Below are 18,611 nucleotides of genomic sequence, written 5' to 3'. Positions count from 1 at the left end.
CTGTCTTTTCTTCTTTTGTTTGCTTTAAATTTTTTTATTGTGGTAGCATACATACCACATTTAATCACTTTCAAGTATACAATCCAGTGTATTAATTACATTTGTAATGTTGCACTACCATTGCCACAGTCAACACCAAAATTTTTCCTTTACCCCAAATAGAAACTCAGTACTCATTCAGCATTATTTTCCCACTCCTCCCTCCCTTGATAACCTGTAATCTGTTTACTGTCTGTACAAATTCACATATTCTAGTTTTTTTTTCATGTAAGTGAAAAGATACAATTGCGTTCTTTTGTGGTCAGATGTTTCATTCAGCATGTATCTTCAAGGCTCATCCATGTTGTAACATATATCAGACCTTCATTCCTATTCTTGGCTGAATAATATTCCATTGTTTATCCATTTATGTGTTGATAGACTCCATGGGTTGCTTCCACTTTTTAGCTGTTAGGAATAGTGGGCTATGAGCATTCAAGTATAAATCTGTTCGAATCCCTGCTTTTAGTTCTTTTGGGTATATACCTAAGACTGGCACTACTAGGTCATATGGCAGTTCTTTTGAGGAACCACCAAACTGTTTTGCACAGTGGCTGCACCATTTTACATTCCCACCAACAACGTACAGAGGCTCCCATTTCTCTGCATCCTTGCCAGCACTTATTATTTCCATTTTTTTCATAATAGCCATCCTAGTGTGTATAATGGTATCTCACTGTACTTTTAATTTGCATTTCTCTAATGGCTAATGATGTTGCGCATCTTTTCTTATGCTTATTGTCCATTTGTATATCTTTGTTGGAGAAATTCCTATTCCTATTTGCTCATTTCCCAATTGGGTTGTTTGTCATTTTGTTGCTGCTCCTCTGTCCTTTCTGACCCCGGATTCTCCCTCTTGGCTTGAGAGTGATCATCTAGAATGGGGGGGTATTGGCTTCATTTATATTTGAACACCCAGTAATTAACACAGTGACCTTCTGTACATGTTTTTTAAGACTTAAATCAACAATTATTATAGAACATGCCAGGCTCGTTATAAAATATGCAGCTGAAACATGTTTTAGGTATATTCTTTTTTTTTGTTGGCATGCTGTGCAGTGGGGATCATATTTCATTCTTTTCCATGTGAATATCCCATTATTGCAGCACCATTTGTTGAATATATATATATGTAGCAGTGCATGGTCTGGGAATTGAACCCGGGTCTCCCACATGGCAGATGAGAATTTTACCACTGAAATACCGATATACCCCTAGGTTGATTTCATTTCACAGTAGTTTAAGGGAGACAGTCCAAATCTTTGTATTTTACTGAGATTTTGTTGACTGGAATGTGGCTGTAGGTTTAGATTTACAATTTTAATACAATGCATTTCTGTTTTACTATAAAGAAATTTCTGTTGTAGTTGAATTGCACTGCTTTGTATTAGATGGAATAGTTTCGCTATGAGAAGCACGTGCCCAAAACAACACTGGCTGAAATAAGAGAGAAGTTTATTTCTCTCGTGTGCATGAAAGTCTGCAAGAGACAATCCTTGGCTGGTATGGTGTCTCTGTTTCATTACACTCAGAGATCTAGACTCCTCATTCACAGCTCATCCAACTCTAGGGTGGTCTATCCTCATGATTGGGAGGGTAGCTAGACCTCCAGCTATCACATTCGTTTTCCAGGCATCATGATGTAGGAAGGGATGTAGGAGAAGGGTCAAAGGCCCTGAGCTGGTATCTTTTAGGACAGGTTACGAAAAGCAGCCAAATGACACTGTCACCTGGGCACACCTTGCTGCAAGGAGACTGGGAAACGTAGTTAAAGTTATGAATGGCCAGGTTCCGTTACCAGGGGAGGAGGGAAGAATATCCAGTGAAGGGCGACTCGCAGTCTGGGTCACAGATTTTTAGGCTCTTTTCCTTTTATTAATCCCTTGTTAGTCCTTCCATAATAGCCTGCCAGGGTTGCTCATGTAGCAGTTCCTTTCTGCTGTGTTTTCTCTTTCTCATGAATGTTGCTGACTCTGTCCTTCTGCTTTTAACCCTTACTTGGAGATTTCTCACCCTTTCGCACCTCTGGAGTTGGAGGTTTTCAGACACCTGTTTGGATGTGAGATGACAGCGCACATGTAGATCCTTTCCTTAGGGGCTGTGACTGGCTCACTTTCTGCAGAATGTGGTTCTGGTTGCGGTAATTGAGATCACTGGTTCCCAAAGGTGGGCAGCACCCCTCATAAGGGGGCAATTGCAAGGTGTCTTTGAGGCTAAATATGTTTGTGGAAAGTCCAGATATTTATACTTCTGTTTTTTCAGGTGTGTATAGGTGTTGTGTTGACAAAATATAAATTTATTTAAAAGCTTTGTCTTGGTGGGTACTTTATATGGCATGATGGTCTAGAAACCTGACTCTCGTTTCATTCATACCTGAGTAACTGTCTTTGCTTTGTCACTTATCTCCTGTGGACTGTCCTCTTTGAATCTGTTTCCCCATCTGAAAGAAGGCATGGTAATGGTAATTACCTTCCAGAAATGTTGACAGGATTAAATGAAATAATGAGTGTAAATCACTTAGTCCATTAGGTGGCCCACGCCTATAAACATTATCGGTGGTTGTTTTCTTCTTAATCAACACATATAAAAGCACAACTACCATCATAATGGCAGTTTTTTCTTAAGCTGAAAGGACATTTTTTTTTTTTAGTAATTAAAAAAAATTTTTAAATACCTAAAAACACCAAACGCGAACATTCTTAACTTTTGATCATTCTGTTCTACATATATAATCAGTAATTCACAATATCATCACATAGTTGCATATTCATCATCATGATCATTTCTTGGAAAATTTGCATCTATTCAGGAAAAGAAATAAAAAGAAAACATAAAAAAATTCATACATACCATACCCCTTACCTCTCCTTCTCATTGATCACTAGCATTTCAATCTAAATTTATTTTAACATTTGTTCCCCCATTATTTATTTTTATTCCATATGTTTTACTCGTCTATTGATAAGGTAGATAAAAGGAGCATCAGACACAAGGTTTTCACAATCACACAGTCACATTGTGAAAGCTATATCATTATACTATCATCTTCAAGAAACATGGCTACTGGAACACAGCTCTACATTTTCAGGCAGTTCCCTCCAGCCTCTCCATTACATCTTGACTAACAAGGTGATATCTACTTAATGCATAAGAATAACCTCCAGGATAACCTCTCGACTCTGTTTGGAATCTCTCAGCCATTGACACTATTTTGTCTCATTTCACTCTTCCCCCTTTTGGTCGAGAAGGTTTTCTCAATCCCTTGATGCTGAGTCCCAGCTCATTCTAGAATGAAAGGACATATTTTTTTACCTTTTTATAAAAATATTATTCTAGTTACATATGTAAAACCTATTTAACCACAGTCAAATATATAATTTAATGCTGTTAATTACAGTCACAATGTTGTGCTGTCATCACTACCATCCATTATCAATACTTTTCCATCAACCCAAATAGAAACTCTATACAATTTTAGCATTAACTTCCTATTCCTTACCATCACCCGGGCCCCTGGCAACCTTATTCTAGTTTCTGAATCTATGAATTTGCTTATTCTAATTAGGTTATATCAGGGGGGTCATTCAGTATCTGTTCTTTTGTGTCTGGCTTATTTCACTGAACATGATTGCTTCATGCTTCATCCATCTTATCACGTGTCAGCTTTGTTTATTTTTATGGCTGAATAATAGTCCATTGTATGTATATACCACATTTAATTTATCCATTCATTATTTGATGGGCATTTGGGTTGCTTCCATCTTTTGGCAGTTGTTAATAATGTCACTGTTGTGAACAATGGTGTGCGAATGTTTGGCTCCCTGCTTCCAATCATTTTGGGTATATATCTAGAAGTGGAATTACTACGTTGTATAGTAATTCTTTACTTAATGATCTGAGGAACTGCCAAACTGTCTTCCATAGGGAATACACCATTTAACATTCCCACCAGCAAGGAATAAGAGTTCCTGTCTCTCCACATCCTTTCCCAACACCTGTAATTTTCTGTTTTTTTTTTTTAAATAGTACTCATTTCAACGGGTGTAGAATGATATCTCGTAGTAGTTTTGATTTGCATTTCCCTAATGGCTAATGATACTAAGCATATTTTCATGTGTTTTTTGGCCATTTGTGTATTTTCTTTGAAGAAATGTCTATTCAAATCTTTTGCCCATTTTTAATTGCGTTGTATTTTTGTTGTTGAGCTGAAGGATTTCTTTATATATTTTGGATAGCAAACCTTTATCAGATACGTGGTTTCCAAATATTTTTTCCAAATATGTAGGCTGTCTTTATTTTTTTATTTTTGGCATGGGCAGGCTCTGTGACTGAAACCCAGGTCTCTTGCAGAGCAGGCGAGAATTCTACCGCTGAGCTACCGGTGCACTGCCCCCAAATGTGTAGGTTGTCTTTTCACTTTCATGATAAAGTGCTTTGAGGCACAAAAGTTTTAAATTTGTCTTTGAGCCATTTTCAGTTATTTTTGTATATGGTGTGAGGTAAGGGTCCACCTTCATCTTTTTGCAAGTGGAAATCCAGTCTTCCAAACACCATTTAGGAAAGTCACTGTTCTTTCCCAGTGAACTCATCTTTTCCCCCTTGTAAAAAATAAATTGGCCATAAGTGTGAGGATTGATTTCTGAACTCTCAGTTTGATTCTCTTTGCCTATATAGCTGTCCTTGCTCACTACCATGTGGGTTTGATTATTGTAGCTTTGCAGTAAGTTTGAAAGATTGGGAAATGTGAGTACTCCAGCTTCTTTTTTTCAAGATGGTTTTGGCTATTGGAGGTGCCTTACTCCTCAAATAAATTTGATGATTAACATTTTCATTTCTGCAAAGAAAATCATTGAAAATTTGATTGGGATTGTATTGAATCTGTGAATTGATTTGGGTAGAATTGACATCTTAACTATATTTGTTCCTCTGATCCATGAACACTGAATGTCCTGGCATTTATTTAATTAAGGTCTTCTTAATTTCTTTTAATGATGTTTTGTAGTCTTCCATGTACTAGTGCTTTACATCCTTCGTTCAGTTTATTCCTAGACATTTCATTTCTTTTAGTTACTATTATAAATGGGATTTTCTTCTTGCTTTATTCTTCTGATCGTTCATTTATAGTGTGTAGAAACACTGCTGATTTTGGGGGATGCTGATCTTGTACCCTGCCAATTTGCCTAATTCATTTATTATTTCTAGTAGCTTTCTTGTGAATTTTTCAGGATTTTCTGAATATAGAATCACGTCATCTGCAAACAGGAGAAGTTTTATTTCTTCCTTTCTGATTTGGATGCCTTTTGTTTCTTTGTCTTGCCTAATGCACTAGCTAGAACTTCCAGTACAGTGTTGAATAACAGTGGTGACAGGGGGCATCCTTGTCTTGTTCCTGATTTTAGAGGGAAATTTTCCAGTCTTTCACCCCCAAGTATGATGTTAGCTATGGGCTTTTCATTTATGACTTTTATCATGTTGAGGAAAATTCTGTCCTATCTTTTGAAGTGTTTTTATTAAGAAAGGATGCTGGATTTTGTCAAATGTCCTTTCTGTATCAATCAAGATGATTGTATAGCTTTATCCTCCCCCACTTCATTCTGTTATTATTGTGGATTACATTAATTGATTTTCTTATGTTAAACCAACCTTGCATGCCAGGTATAGATCCCACATCATCGTAGTGTATAATTCTTTGAATGTGCTGTTGGATTCAGTTTGCTAGCACTTTGTTGAGAATTTTTTGCATCTGTATTCGTAAGAGATATAGGTCTGTACTTTTCTTTCCTTGTGGTATCTTTCTTTGGCTTTGGTGTGAGGGTAATGTTGGCCTCATTGAATGAGTTAGGAGTTTTTCTTTCTCATCAGTTTTCTGAAAGGGTTTGAGCAGGATTGGTGTTAATTCTTCTTGGAATAGTTGGTAAAATTCCCCTGTGAAGCCATCTGCTCCTGGGCTTTTCTTTGTTGGGAAGTATTGATTACTGAGTCAGTCTCTTCAGTAGTACTAGTTTGTTGAGATCTTCTCTTTCTTCTTGAGTCAGTGCAGGTAGTTTGTGTTTCTAGAAATTTGTCTTTTTCCTTTAGTTGATTAATTTGCTGGTGTTTAGTTGTTCATAGTATCTCCTTGTATTTCTTTTTATTTCAGTGGGGGCCATAGTAATGTCCCCTTTTCATTTCTGATTTTAGTTATTTGTATCCTCATTCAAAGAATGAACTTTTGGTTTTGTTGATTCCATTGTATTTTGATTCTCTTTCATTTATCTCCACTCTAACTTGTGTTATTTCTTTCTTTCTTTCTGCTTACTTTGGATTTAATTTGCTCTTTTTTTCCTAGTTCTTCCAGTTTTGAGATTAAGTCTCTGTGGTGGTTTGAAGCTAGATTCACCCTTGGTCTTAAATCTAATCCATTTCTGTGGCTGTAACTCCATTGTAAGTAGGACCATTTGATGAGGTTACTTCGGTTAAGATGTGGCCCACATCATTCAGGATGGACCTTAATCTTATTACTGGAATCCATTATAGTGGAATGAATACAGAGAGAAAGAAAGTAAGTCATGGAAGCAAGAAACTGAAATCAACAAAACCCTGAAGAGGAGGGAGAGATCATCAGACCTCATCATGTGCCTTGCCATGTGGCAGAGAAACCAAGGATCACTGGCAGCCAGTCTTTGAAAGAAAGCATCACTTTGACTATATCTTGATTTGAACATTTTCCAGCCTCAAAACCATGAGTGAATAAATTCCCGTTGTTTAAGGGAAACCATTTCATGGAATTTGCTGGAGCAGTCTAAGAAACTAAAACATTCTCTGATTTGAAATCTTGATTCATTTTTAACCTAAGCATTTAGAGCTATAACTCTCTCACTCAGCTCTACCTTTACTGCATCCCATTATGTTGCATTTTCGTTTTCCTAAATATATTTCCTTAATTCCCTTGTAATTTCCTCTTTAAACCATTAGTTGTTTAAGAATACATTGTTTAACTTCCACATCTTCCATTTCTCCCTCTGTTATGATTTCTAGCTTTGTTCCATTTGCTCAGAAAAGCTATATGTTATGATTTCAATATTTTTAATTTATTGAGACTTATTTTGTTACCTGAGATATGGTCATGAATGTATAGTCTGTGCTGTTGTTTGAAGTGCTCAATACTTGTTTCTTAGGTTTAGTTGGTTTAAAGTATTGTTCAAGCCTTCTGTTTCCTTGTTGATCTTTGTCTAGATGTTCTATCCATTATCGAAAGTGTGTATTGAAGTCTCCTACTTTTTTTGTAGAGCCATCTATTTCTCCCTTCAATTTTGTCAATATTTGCTTCATATATTTTGTGGCTGGGTTGTTAAGTGCATATATATTTATAAGTGTTATGTCTTCCTGTTGTATTTGACCCCTTTATCAATATATGGTGACCTTCTTTAATCCTTGTAACAGTTTTTTACTTAAAGTCGATTTTATCTTGTATTAGCATAGATACCCCAGCTGTCTTTTGTTCACTACTGGCATGGTATATATTTTTTTACATCTTTTCACTCTTAACCTACTTATTTCCTTGACTTAAAGGTTAGTCTCTTATAAATAGCATCATGTTGGGTAATACTTTTTTTAATCTAGTTTGCAGATTTCCACCTTTTGATTGGAGAGTGTAATCTGTTTACATTTAAAGCCATTAGTGATAATTCTGTACTTTCTTATGCTGTTTGCTATTTTGTCTCTGTTATACTTTTTTTTTTGACCCTAAATTCTTCCCTTAAGGTCTCTTTTCGTATTTATTTGACTTTCTCTGTGTTGTACCATTTTGAGTTCCTCTCAGTTCTTCCTGAGTGTATATTTCATATATTTTCTTTGTGGTTTTGATGAAGTGAAAATTTAATACTCTAAATCTATAACAATCGTATTTGAGTTGATACCAACTTATCTTCAATAGCATGTACATACACTGTACCTCTACTCCTCTGTCCCCCCAACTTTTTTGTCCTTGTTACAAATTATATCTTTGGACATTGTATATCTGCAGCCATAGAATTATCATTACTTTTTAATGCATTGCATTTTAGCATCTGTAAGAAGCAGAGTTACATACCAAAAAATCCAATATGATAGTACTAGCATCTATAACTATCCAAACTGATACTTTTACTGGAGTTTTTTATTTCTTTGCACCACTTGATCCATTGTCTAGTGTCCTTTCTTTCAGTCTGAAGGATTTACTCCCTTTAACTTTACTTGTAGGATAAGCCTAGTGGCAACAAAATTCCTTAACTTTTGTTTATATGGGAATGTCTTAGTATCTTCCTCATTTTTGAAAGAAAATCTTGCTGGATATAAAATTGGTCATTGGCAATTGTTTTCTTTCAACACTTAAGTATTTTGCTTCACTATCTTCTTGCCTCCATGGTTTCTCATGAGAAATTAGCACCTAATCTTATTGTGATTCCCTGGTATATAACTCATTGCTTTTCTCTTGCAGCTTTCAGAGCTATTTCTTTGTTCTTGGCATTAGACAGTTTGTTTACTGTGTCCCTGGGCATGGTTCTCTTAAGTTTAACCTGTGTGAGGCTTCTTGAATGTACGTGTTCATGTCTTTTGTTAAATTTCAGGAGTTTTTTTGCCATTATTTCTTTGAATATTCCTTCACCCTTTCTCTCTTTCTTTTCCTTCTGGGAATCCAATACTGTGTATATATTGGCATCCTTGATGTTGTTGCACCGGTCTCTGAAGCTCTGTTCATTCTTTTTTTTTACATGGGCAGGCACTGGAAATTGAACTCGGGTCCTCGGGCATGGCAGGCAAGCACTCTTACCTGCTGAGCCACCATGGCCCGCCCTGTTCATTCATTTTTGTATCTCCTTCTCAACTTGAATTATTTCACTTGTCTTGTTTTTGAGATCACTTATAATCTGGTATTGAAACCCTCAGGGACATTTTTCATTACAGTTACTGTGTTCTTCAATTCCAGAATTTATGTTTGGTTCCTACTGAGAATCTCAAAGTCACTCCCACGTTGTTCATTCATTGTCTTCCTCATATACTTTCGTTCTTTCTCCAAGTTTTCCTTTGTATCCTTGAGTACACAGAGCATTGTTTTTAAAAAGTCTTTGTCTGTTAAGTCCAATGTCTAGTCTTCTTCACTGGCAGTTTTTGTTTTTTTTTCTTGTTCCTCTAGATGGGCCATCATTTCCTGTTTCTTTATCTTACAGTCTTTTTGTTGTACAATGTACATTTTAATATTTTAAGGTGTAAATTCTGAGATTTAGCCTCTGAGCTGCCTGTTGTTTAAATTTGTATCCAGCTAGTGATAGGACAGAGATTTTCTTGAATGCCAGGGGCTAATCAAAAGAAGCAAACCAAAACAAAAAGCACCTTTCACAGTCTTTGCAAACTGTCTCTGCTTTGTCAGTGGTATCCTTCCGAGTATAGCTTTCCTATGAAGATCAACCCAAGACAAATGCGAAATGCATGGTCCTCTCTGTGTTATCTGCACTCCTGTGCCACATGGTGCCTTGGGGGTGAGGAAAGGGGACGCCTCATTTCCTGGGCCTGTGCTTATCAGAGAACTTAGAAATTCCCCTGTACACAGTTTATAAAAATTTGAGTAAACACCCCCACTGCTCCCTTTTAAATATACGTTCAACATCCTGTATGTGCTCTTGAGTGACTTAATCCAGGTAGTCCTTTGTCCCAGGCTGCTTCAACAGCTGCTCAGCTGTTTTCATGCAGCACTTCTGCCCATGGGGCAAACTCTTGGAGCTAGAGGCAAATTTTCTGGCTCAGACTTTCAAACTGCCACCTGAGAGATTGGCACTGACATACATGCATCCCATTATGCATAGAGGGGTCACTCTGCTCCTTCTTGAACAGGACCAGGGACCCACAATGGTAGCATAAGCTGGCTCTGTCCTTGTTTCCAGCTTAGGAGGGGGTGGGTAAGGGGTCTTTGTGCTAGGAGTTTCTTGTATGCTTTTGAAGCTGTGTTTTCTTGATTTAGCACTTGCCTGGTTAATGCAAGCCCTTTAACTGTTTTCCATTGTTTTGAGGAAGGTAACTATCTTTAAAATTCCTCTGCTGCCTTTTCTCCAGGAGGGTTGCCACAATGGTTACCCTCAGAGCCAGCCTCTTCCTCCCACTCTTTCTGGGATACTGCACAGTGTTCCACTAGAAACAAGAGAGTTTCAAAATAGTTGATTCAAACAGTTCTTGCCAGTTCAATAGTTGTTTTGATGGAGGGACTGATTCCTGGAGCTTAGCTACTCTACCATCTTTCCACAATCCTGTTCTGAAAGGATATATTTTACAAGGTTGGGAATCATTGTATTATATTACATCATTACATTAGAATCACCTAGATGAATACCCTTGAACAGGTATTTGGGGTCCACTGCCTAAACTGATTTAATCAGAAAATTTGGGGGATGATTCATTCATTCATTTAAGACTGACTGACTGACTGACTGGTTTATTTAGCACCTATTATGACTCTTTAGGTTATAGGCATAGAAAGGAAGACCACTGAAGTTTCAGCTATTGCTCTAGCTCTGGCATATAGGAAAAGGTCACTGTGCTGAGTTTTCTAGCTTTGCTAGGAGTGCATTGGACACATCCAGTCACTGGTTTCCTCTTTTGTACTGTGAGAGGAAGAATCCTAAATCCCCAAGGACCTGTTTCTCCACTTTCCATAGTTCTTCCATCAGACTTCCAGTTATCTTTGCTCCCGTGCTTGTTGGGAAGCAAAGCTTTTCTTGTTGTGCCAGTGAAACTTGGTACAGCTCTGCTAATATTGCTGAACTTGGCTGGGGCCTCAGCTGCTGCTGGCATCTCCCTACTGTCTCCCAGCAGCACCACACCTCTGCTGAGGTAGACTCCAGGAGTCTAGCTGGTGAGTCATTTGCCTCAATAAGCAAGTCTGGCTTCTCTTGGCCTTGCCTGGAAGGATAGATTGGGCCAAGAGCCAGGGGCCAGGAGAGGCTGGGAAAATGCACAATGGTAGTGGCCCAGGAGTCAAGCTGTCCCATGTGGCTCTTGTTGAGTTGGCACAATAGGGAGCCTGCTCTGTGTTAGCAGCTGGTCCGTTGGCTTTCTGGGCTACTGTGTTAGAATGGGATCCGTGGTCTTTTCTTCTTCCATGGCAGACAACCTGCAGGATATACATGTTTCAAGTGCTGGCTCAGGTGCCCTAAGGCCCTGGCGCTATCTGCTAAATGCAGATTCTCTTTGGGTTAGATTCATTTTTCCTAAACCATTTTTGCCTCTGGATTTAGCTGTTCTTCAGCTCAGATGGTTGGTGGAGCTTTCAGGGAATTACAGACAGACTCTGCTATCCTGGAATTACAAACTCAGAATGTTAGAGGTAGGGAAATGGGGACCTGGCGAAGATCATACAGTGGTGGAACCAGAACTAAGACATTCTAGGACTCCATCCACTGTTTTTTTTTTTTTTTTCATTCTGCCTTGCTGCAGCTCAGAAATTGTTCTTGTTAAGGCAGGAGAGGACTGTATACGTAACTACGCAGTAGTTGAACTCTAAGCTTTGTCAAGAATAAGCAAGACTCTCCAAAGTCTTCTATGCCTGACTTTGCATATTGGGAAAGATGGAAGAAGCACCTAAAGAAAACTGAATGCCTTTTGCAGGGTATTTTTGAATGCTAATTTCCTTTTCCTGTGTACAAGAAAACAAACAAACTGAAGACAGAATTCCAGGCTAGGAGAACAGATTGGACACAGATAAATATTATATCTATATCTACCTTTGTTCCCTCCTGAAACCCAGCAAAAGTACAGTAACCCCACAAGGCTAACAGGAGAGTAGACAACAGGAATAAAGTTTCAGAGGCTGGAAAACAGCTAACTTTAGGAGATTTGAGAAGGGTGACAGCAGGGAGAGCAGAGAACCAATCAGTGTATACCACAGAATTCTAAGAAGCATAGGAACTGGCAGCACCAGGTACCTCTGGAACTAGGGTTAAGGAGGGTGCTAAAATAAAAAGGATTGGTAGAAATTGTATGAAATGCAATGAGATCCCATGGCTCTCTTTGTCTTATATGCTGTTCAACCACATGAAGGCCCTTCTATCTAGAAAGGATAGAACAGGGTTTTTTTTGACTGGGAGACAAGTTCAGTAGATGGTATGATACTCTATAAAAAAATGGAGAAATGAAGTGACACTCTATATTCTAAAGAGCTTGCATGCTGACGCTACCACAGCCCTCATGCCAACTTGATTCCCACTATACCGGCAGCTAGAATTTTACTTTCCTAGCAGAAGTTTGGAAGAGTACTTCTATTTGGGAGCTGACCAACCCAAGAGGAATGACCTCGGATACTTGGGCCTGGGCTTACCAGTATCTCCCTACAGTGGAACTCAAAGTTAACAAATTTCTCCCACATGTTCTAGGGTTCTAGTCAACCTTTTGATCCCAAAGTCCTTTAAAAATTTTTTTTTTCAACTTCTGCCTATGGAAAATATACACACAAGTAAGAAGAAAGGCGTAGTGGATCCCTGGGTAATTCATCACCCAGTTTCGACACTTACCAATTTATGGATAATCATGTTTTTTCTACCACCCTGCTCATTCCCCAACTCTTGATTATTTTGAATCAAATCACAAACGTCATGTCATTTTATTTGTAAATATTTTAGTATGTTGCTCTAAAACATAAGACATAAACATAACCCCAATTTGGTTCTTAATCATTAGCAGTGAACCAACGATTTCCATACTTCTGCACAAAGTGCATTGGACACCAAAGCCTGAATAGAAAAAGCTGCTGAGAAAAAAACAAAGAAACAAGCAAAAAAGAATCACCAGTAATATACTTAGGTAAATGAAAGAAGACATTATACCCGTATTGTAAAGACAACTATTAACAGTTTCATTTGTGTTTGCCACTCAACTAAAAAATATATTCAGAAGACAAAAAAGAGCTCTTAGGTATTAAAACCATGATATGGAAATGAAAAACCCAGAAGAAAGGTTAGAAGATAAAGTGAAGATGTCTTCCATAAAGAAGAGCAACCATAAAGAGAATGGAAAAAACAGAAGAGAAAATATAAGAAAGTTGAGAACCAGTCTTGAAAACCCAATATCTGAAAAACAGGTGTTCTAGAGAGAGAGAATAGAAAAAGGAAGAAATCAGCAATAAAATTCAAAAAAATTCCCTGCAACTGAAGGACAAAAGCATCTAAGTTTGTAATACTCACTACTCATCAAGGTACATCTGAAGACTTTAGAACACTGGGGCTTAAGGGAAGAAACTAAACAATTCTAGAGAGGAAAAGGCATGTCACAATCAGAGGATCAAGAAGCAAAATGGCTCAGGGCTTCTTAACAGCAGTGTTAGAAGTGAGAAAAAGTAATGCATGGATGCCTTCAAAATTATGAAGCAAAATCTCCAGTCATTTTTACACCAAATATGAGGATGGAATATAGATACTTTCTGCCATTTAAAAAAATGTACCTACCGTACTTTCTTCCACAAGAGCTACTAAAGAATGTACACTACCAAAGAAAGAGAAGAAACGAGTAGAGGGAGAAAGTGGGATACGGGAAGCAGGAAGTTAACACAGGAGAAAGACGAAGGGAAATTTCTGAGGATCGCAAAGGGGGACCCCAAGAGAATGGTTGCACTCCAAGCATAGAGATGGGCAGTTTAGATCTCAGCAGTGTGGCTCAGCATTGTCATCACCAGCTTACCTGTTGCCTGTACCATCTGTTTAACCTGAGGATTGACTACCTGAGAGAGCACGGTCCAGATTCTTATCTGCTCTTGGCTGTCTTGATCATGTGCTGTTGAGACTTCTGCTTATTTTTCCTTGCCCTGCCTGACCCTGTCAGCTATAGATACTGATTTTACTCCCACAGAATTATTTGCTTGGCTCCCAGAATAGGAAGTAGGTCAAGATCAATTTAGGAACAGGAGATAGAGAACAGCTCATTTCCCCAACCATATTCCTGGTGGATGGATGTCCAATACCTCTCCCCACCACCACCTCCTGCCCACCACCACCCTGTTTTTATTTTCAGCCTACCGTGTCTTGCCAGGATATACCCATGAGCTTGTCCACTGAGTTTTCCACAAAGGTTCTTATAAATTCTCTGGGGCCATGACCAAAGACTGTTTAGCTTAACCATATTCTCGGTAGAGGCTTCATCTAGCAAAGGCAATAGTTTTACTGCTACACAGCTACATTTGTGCTTGCCGCTCAGTTTTTCAGTACTGAGCAATATCTTATTTAGGGATGTGTATATAAGTAGTAAAATCGTAAAGAATGAATAACATAGATGTCAAGACTGTAAGATGCCTGGGGAGAAGGAAAGGAATTTCATGGGGAGGAGCATGTGGATCACCTGAAGGACTGGGTGGGTTTACATGGGTTTTCATCTTATTTTCTTTAAACCATACATTCATGGTTTATACGTGTTTCTATATGTATAATACCTTTGGCAATAGAATTTTTTTTTTAAGACCAAATAAAACATAGCTTTCAAAGCAGAGTTAGACCAATTGCTTAATCTAGGTGAGATGGTGCTGAATCATCTGAACCCAGTGAAGGCCTAGAAGCCTTTGTGCCAAGGTGAGCATTTAGCAGATTGGAGCCCCTTGTGCTAATGGAAATGAATAATATATAAGAAATCTCAAAATGATAAATCATTAACCAAAGCTAAGTTACCATTAGGACCTAATGGGAGAGTCTCACTTATGCCAAGTTTTGAGAGCCAGGGCTTCTGCTAAATGACATTAGTCAGACTCACCAAGCCCTCTGTGGGCATCCTCGGCTGACTCCTCTTTCCCTTCTGTTATCTCTAGCAAATGATGGCCTTAAGACCATTTTGAGTGGTCAGCAGACATGGCACTAAATAGCATGGAATCCCATAGAAAGTAATTCCCTTTTCGATTATTTATCAACTTCTAAACATGAAGGATCAAGATTTACTTTGGTGCTAATTTGCCTTTAATTCCTCTCTAACACTTCTCAATCTTTTGTTTCTAGTAGAGAAAAAGAGTCATGGGTTCAGAACTTTAACCAGGAGCAAGAGCTACTGAAATTTAGTAACATTTATTTTTGTTTCATATGTGTTTAGTTGTAGTCACCTACTGTTAGGAGACTATTTCGTTTTTCCGTTTACTGTGTTGATAAAAAAAATTTCCTGCAGTAACTTTTTTAAAAGTTAAAGAAAATTGCATTATAGTCTAAAGGAAATGACGAGACACACATATATATAGCAGTTGGAAACAATTAAAAGTATATATAATGTTAAATTGTGTAGTATTGGTTTTAGGAGTTAAAGGAATAATTTGGGTAAAGGAAGAACAGTGAAGACTCGGTAATTAATAACAGCTTGGAGGGTTAGGCAGAAATTGACACAGGCCTTAATGGACATGTAGGATTCCTTTTTTGTCCTTCTCTGGATGCACAGTTCAGAGTTGAAGAACATGGCTCTGAAGTCAGAAAGATCTGGATTTGGATCCCATCCCTACTCCTCACTAACTGGGTGTGAGTAACTTAACCTTTCTATGTCATTTCTGGATGGGTAGAATGGGATAATAATTACACCTACATCCCAGAGCTAATTTAAGGATTAACCAGGTGATATATGTAAACCTCTTAGCATCATGCCAGCTACATGGTAGGTGATCAATAATTAGTAGCTGTCATTATTCATTAATCAATCATTTTTCATTTCTTTTTATACCATACTGTACTGCCGTCCATTACCCAATCTTTTCCTTTACCTCAAACAGAAACTCTATACTCATTAAGCTTTAAATCCTCATTCCTTCTCTTCATCTTCCCTGTAATCCCCTGGTAACTTCTATTCCGCTTTCTGTCTATGAATCTTCCATTCTATATATTTCATATAAATGAAATCACACAATATTTGTCTTTGTGTGTCTGGCTTATAACACTTAGCATAATGTTTTCTTGTTGTAGCCTGTATCAGAACTTCATTTGTTTTTACAGCTGAATAATAGTCTGTTGTATGCATATACCACATTTTGCTTGTTCATTCTTCTGTCAGTGGGCACAGGGGTCACTTCCACTTCTTGGCTTTTATGTATACTGGTGCTAAGAGCATTAGTGTACAATTGTCTGCTTGAGTCCCTGCTTTCAGGGAACTCTAGGTTTAACTTTTTGAAGAACTGCCAAACTGTTTCCCTCATACTGAGTTTTTTTTTACTGTCAGTTTAAACCCGTTATGTCCAAAACTGAACTTGGCTTCCTTGGACTGGCATTTTCTTTCAATCCCTCCAACCAGGGGCACCACCATTCTCCTTGTCAATCAGTTCCAAAATGCTGGAGACCTCTTCCTTCTCCATCTGCTCAGTCACTAGGTCTTATCTAGAGTTCACAAGCATCTTTTCTCCTCTGTCCCCATCTTCCCTGGCCAGGCCCTCATTGAGTTAGGACTATCTTAATTGTTCTCAGCATTTTTGCTAATGACCCACACATGAAAGGTAAGGTTTATAGAATATGCTGTCATGGACTTCACCAGATTTTGGCCAAGAAGTAAAGCTCTATAATTCCTCACAGCCCTGGCATTATAATGGGCTCTCTGCAATAGTATAGATGAGAAAGCTGCAGTCCATATAACCTTTCTCTTCCCTTTGAGAAAGCATGTGGGAATGCACTGTAAGAACAGAACTGTGCTCCACTCTATTTTGTGTTTTAAAAAGTAAAGCTTGGGGTTGGAAGGGCAGTTCAGTGGTAGAATTCTGGCCTGCCATGCAGGAGACCTGGGTTTGATTCCCAGCCCATGTACTTCCCAAAAACAAGCAAACGAAAGAAAAACAAACAAAAATTCAGCCAATGGTGCTGCAATAATGGAATACTCACTTGAAAAAAGAATGAAATGTGATCTCTGCCATACAGCATACAGAAAAAAAAAGTAATGCTTTCACAAACTTTGGTGCTTTAATTATTCATAGTAATAGATGCTTGATAGATGCCTTATCTTAGAACACTATTTATTGAGAAACATTGTCTGGGACCCTCTTCCAGGGTTACTAGCTGACTCTAATTGCATACTCTCTTCTTTGTTAAGGGCAGGACCTCTAAGTCAGGGATTCCTATCTTGAATACCTATTGGGCCCTGACTGGTAAATGCTGGAGATAAGCTGTATGCTAAGCAGCAAGAAGTCTTGGCAGCTCCACCTGCACTATCTAAAGGCATTCCAATTCAGAAACTGATCCTGGACTTATTCCTTCCTCTTCTGCATCATTCTGCCATCTTTCTTTCTTTTTTTTTTTTATTAAACGTCATGCAAACACAAACATTCTTACCATATGATCATTCCATTCTTGATATATAATCAGTAACTCACAATATCATCACATAGTTGTATATTCATCATCATAATCATTTCTTCTAAGACATTTGCATCGATTCAGAAAAAAATAAAAATTCATACGTACCATACCCCTTATCCCTCCCTTTCATTGATCACTAGCATTTCAGTCTACTAAATTTATTTTAACATTTGTTCTCCCTATTATTTATTTATTTATAATCCATATGTTTTACTTTCTGTCGATAAGATAGATAAAAGGAGCATCAGACACAAGGTTTTCACAATCACGCAGTCACATTGTGAAAGCTGTATCATTATACAATCATCTTCAAGAAACATGGCTACTGGAGCACAGCTCTACCTTTTTAGGCAGTTCCCTACAACCTCTCCACTACATCTTGAATAACAAGGTGATATCTATATAATGCATAAGAATAACCTCCAGGATAACCTCTCGACTCTGTTTGGAATCTCTCAGCCATCGACACGTTATTTGATCTCATTTTGCTCTTCCCCCTTTTGGTCAAGAAGGTTTTCTCAATCCCTTGATGCTGAATCCCAACTCATTCTAGGATCTCTGTCCCATGTTGCCAGGAAGGTCCACACCCCTGGGAGTCATGTCCCACATAGAGTGGGGGAGGGCAGTGAGCTTGCTTGTCGTGTTGGCTGAGAGAGAGAGGCCACATCTGAGCAAAAAAAGAGGTTCTCTTGGGGGTGACTCTTCGGCCTAATTTTACATAGGCTTAGCCTATCCTTTATGGGGTTAAGTTTCATATGAACAAACGCCAAGATTGAGGACTCAGCCTATTGCTTTGGTTGTCCCCACTGATTGTGAGAATATCAAGAACTCTCCACTTGGGGAAGTTGAATTTTCCCCCTTTCTTGCCATTCCCCCAAGGGGACTTTTCTGCCATCTTTCTTAAGCCATCTGATCAACTAATCTAAACAAAATCATCTTTAGTATGCCATTCTATTTCTAAAACTCCGTTTCCTACAACTGAACCTAAACTTTTCTACCTCCTCTTACAGCAGAGAATCTGAGATGCTCAACTAGTGTCATGAAACTGTGACCCTTACATCCTGTCCAGCCACCTGGAGGTTTGGGATGACAGGGAAAAGGCTTCTCTCTGAATCTTTGGTTGTAGGGGGAGTGCTGGATTTCTTTAGTGTTACTTGCCCAGCAATCTGAGTGCCTGCCTGTCTGTTATCTTTGCCTGGAGACAAGAAGAGGGAGGCAAAGAGGAACTGGAAAGATTTTTTTTTTAATAGATGAGATAGAGAAAGGATATTTTTG

The 18,611-nt window shown here is 38.3% G+C and overlaps 1 protein-coding gene and 1 long non-coding RNA gene across 3 annotated transcripts in view; one reads left to right on the top strand and one right to left on the bottom strand.

Annotated features, from left to right (window-relative positions):
- LOC143651287 (uncharacterized) overlaps positions 1-13,284 on the bottom strand; it is a 34,568-nt gene extending 21,284 nt beyond the window's left edge. The window contains exons 1-2 of one of the 2 annotated variants that reach the window (XR_013159952.1): positions 13,227-13,284; positions 2,413-2,479 (exon numbers count right to left, since the gene is read on the bottom strand). This is a non-coding gene — a long non-coding RNA (uncharacterized LOC143651287). The remainder of the gene's footprint in view (positions 1-2,412; positions 2,480-13,226) is intronic. The other variant, XR_013159953.1, reaches the window with a different exon arrangement.
- Positions 1-18,611, top strand: part of MAP3K9 (mitogen-activated protein kinase kinase kinase 9) — a 102,863-nt gene that overhangs the window by 45,618 nt on the left and 38,634 nt on the right. The gene's annotated exons all lie outside the window — the stretch shown is intronic.

The sequence above is a fragment of the Tamandua tetradactyla genome, chromosome 12, assembly GCF_023851605.1.
Source record: "Tamandua tetradactyla isolate mTamTet1 chromosome 12, mTamTet1.pri, whole genome shotgun sequence".
NCBI lineage: Eukaryota > Metazoa > Chordata > Mammalia > Pilosa > Myrmecophagidae > Tamandua > Tamandua tetradactyla.
This window is presented reverse-complemented; position numbering and strand designations above follow the sequence as displayed.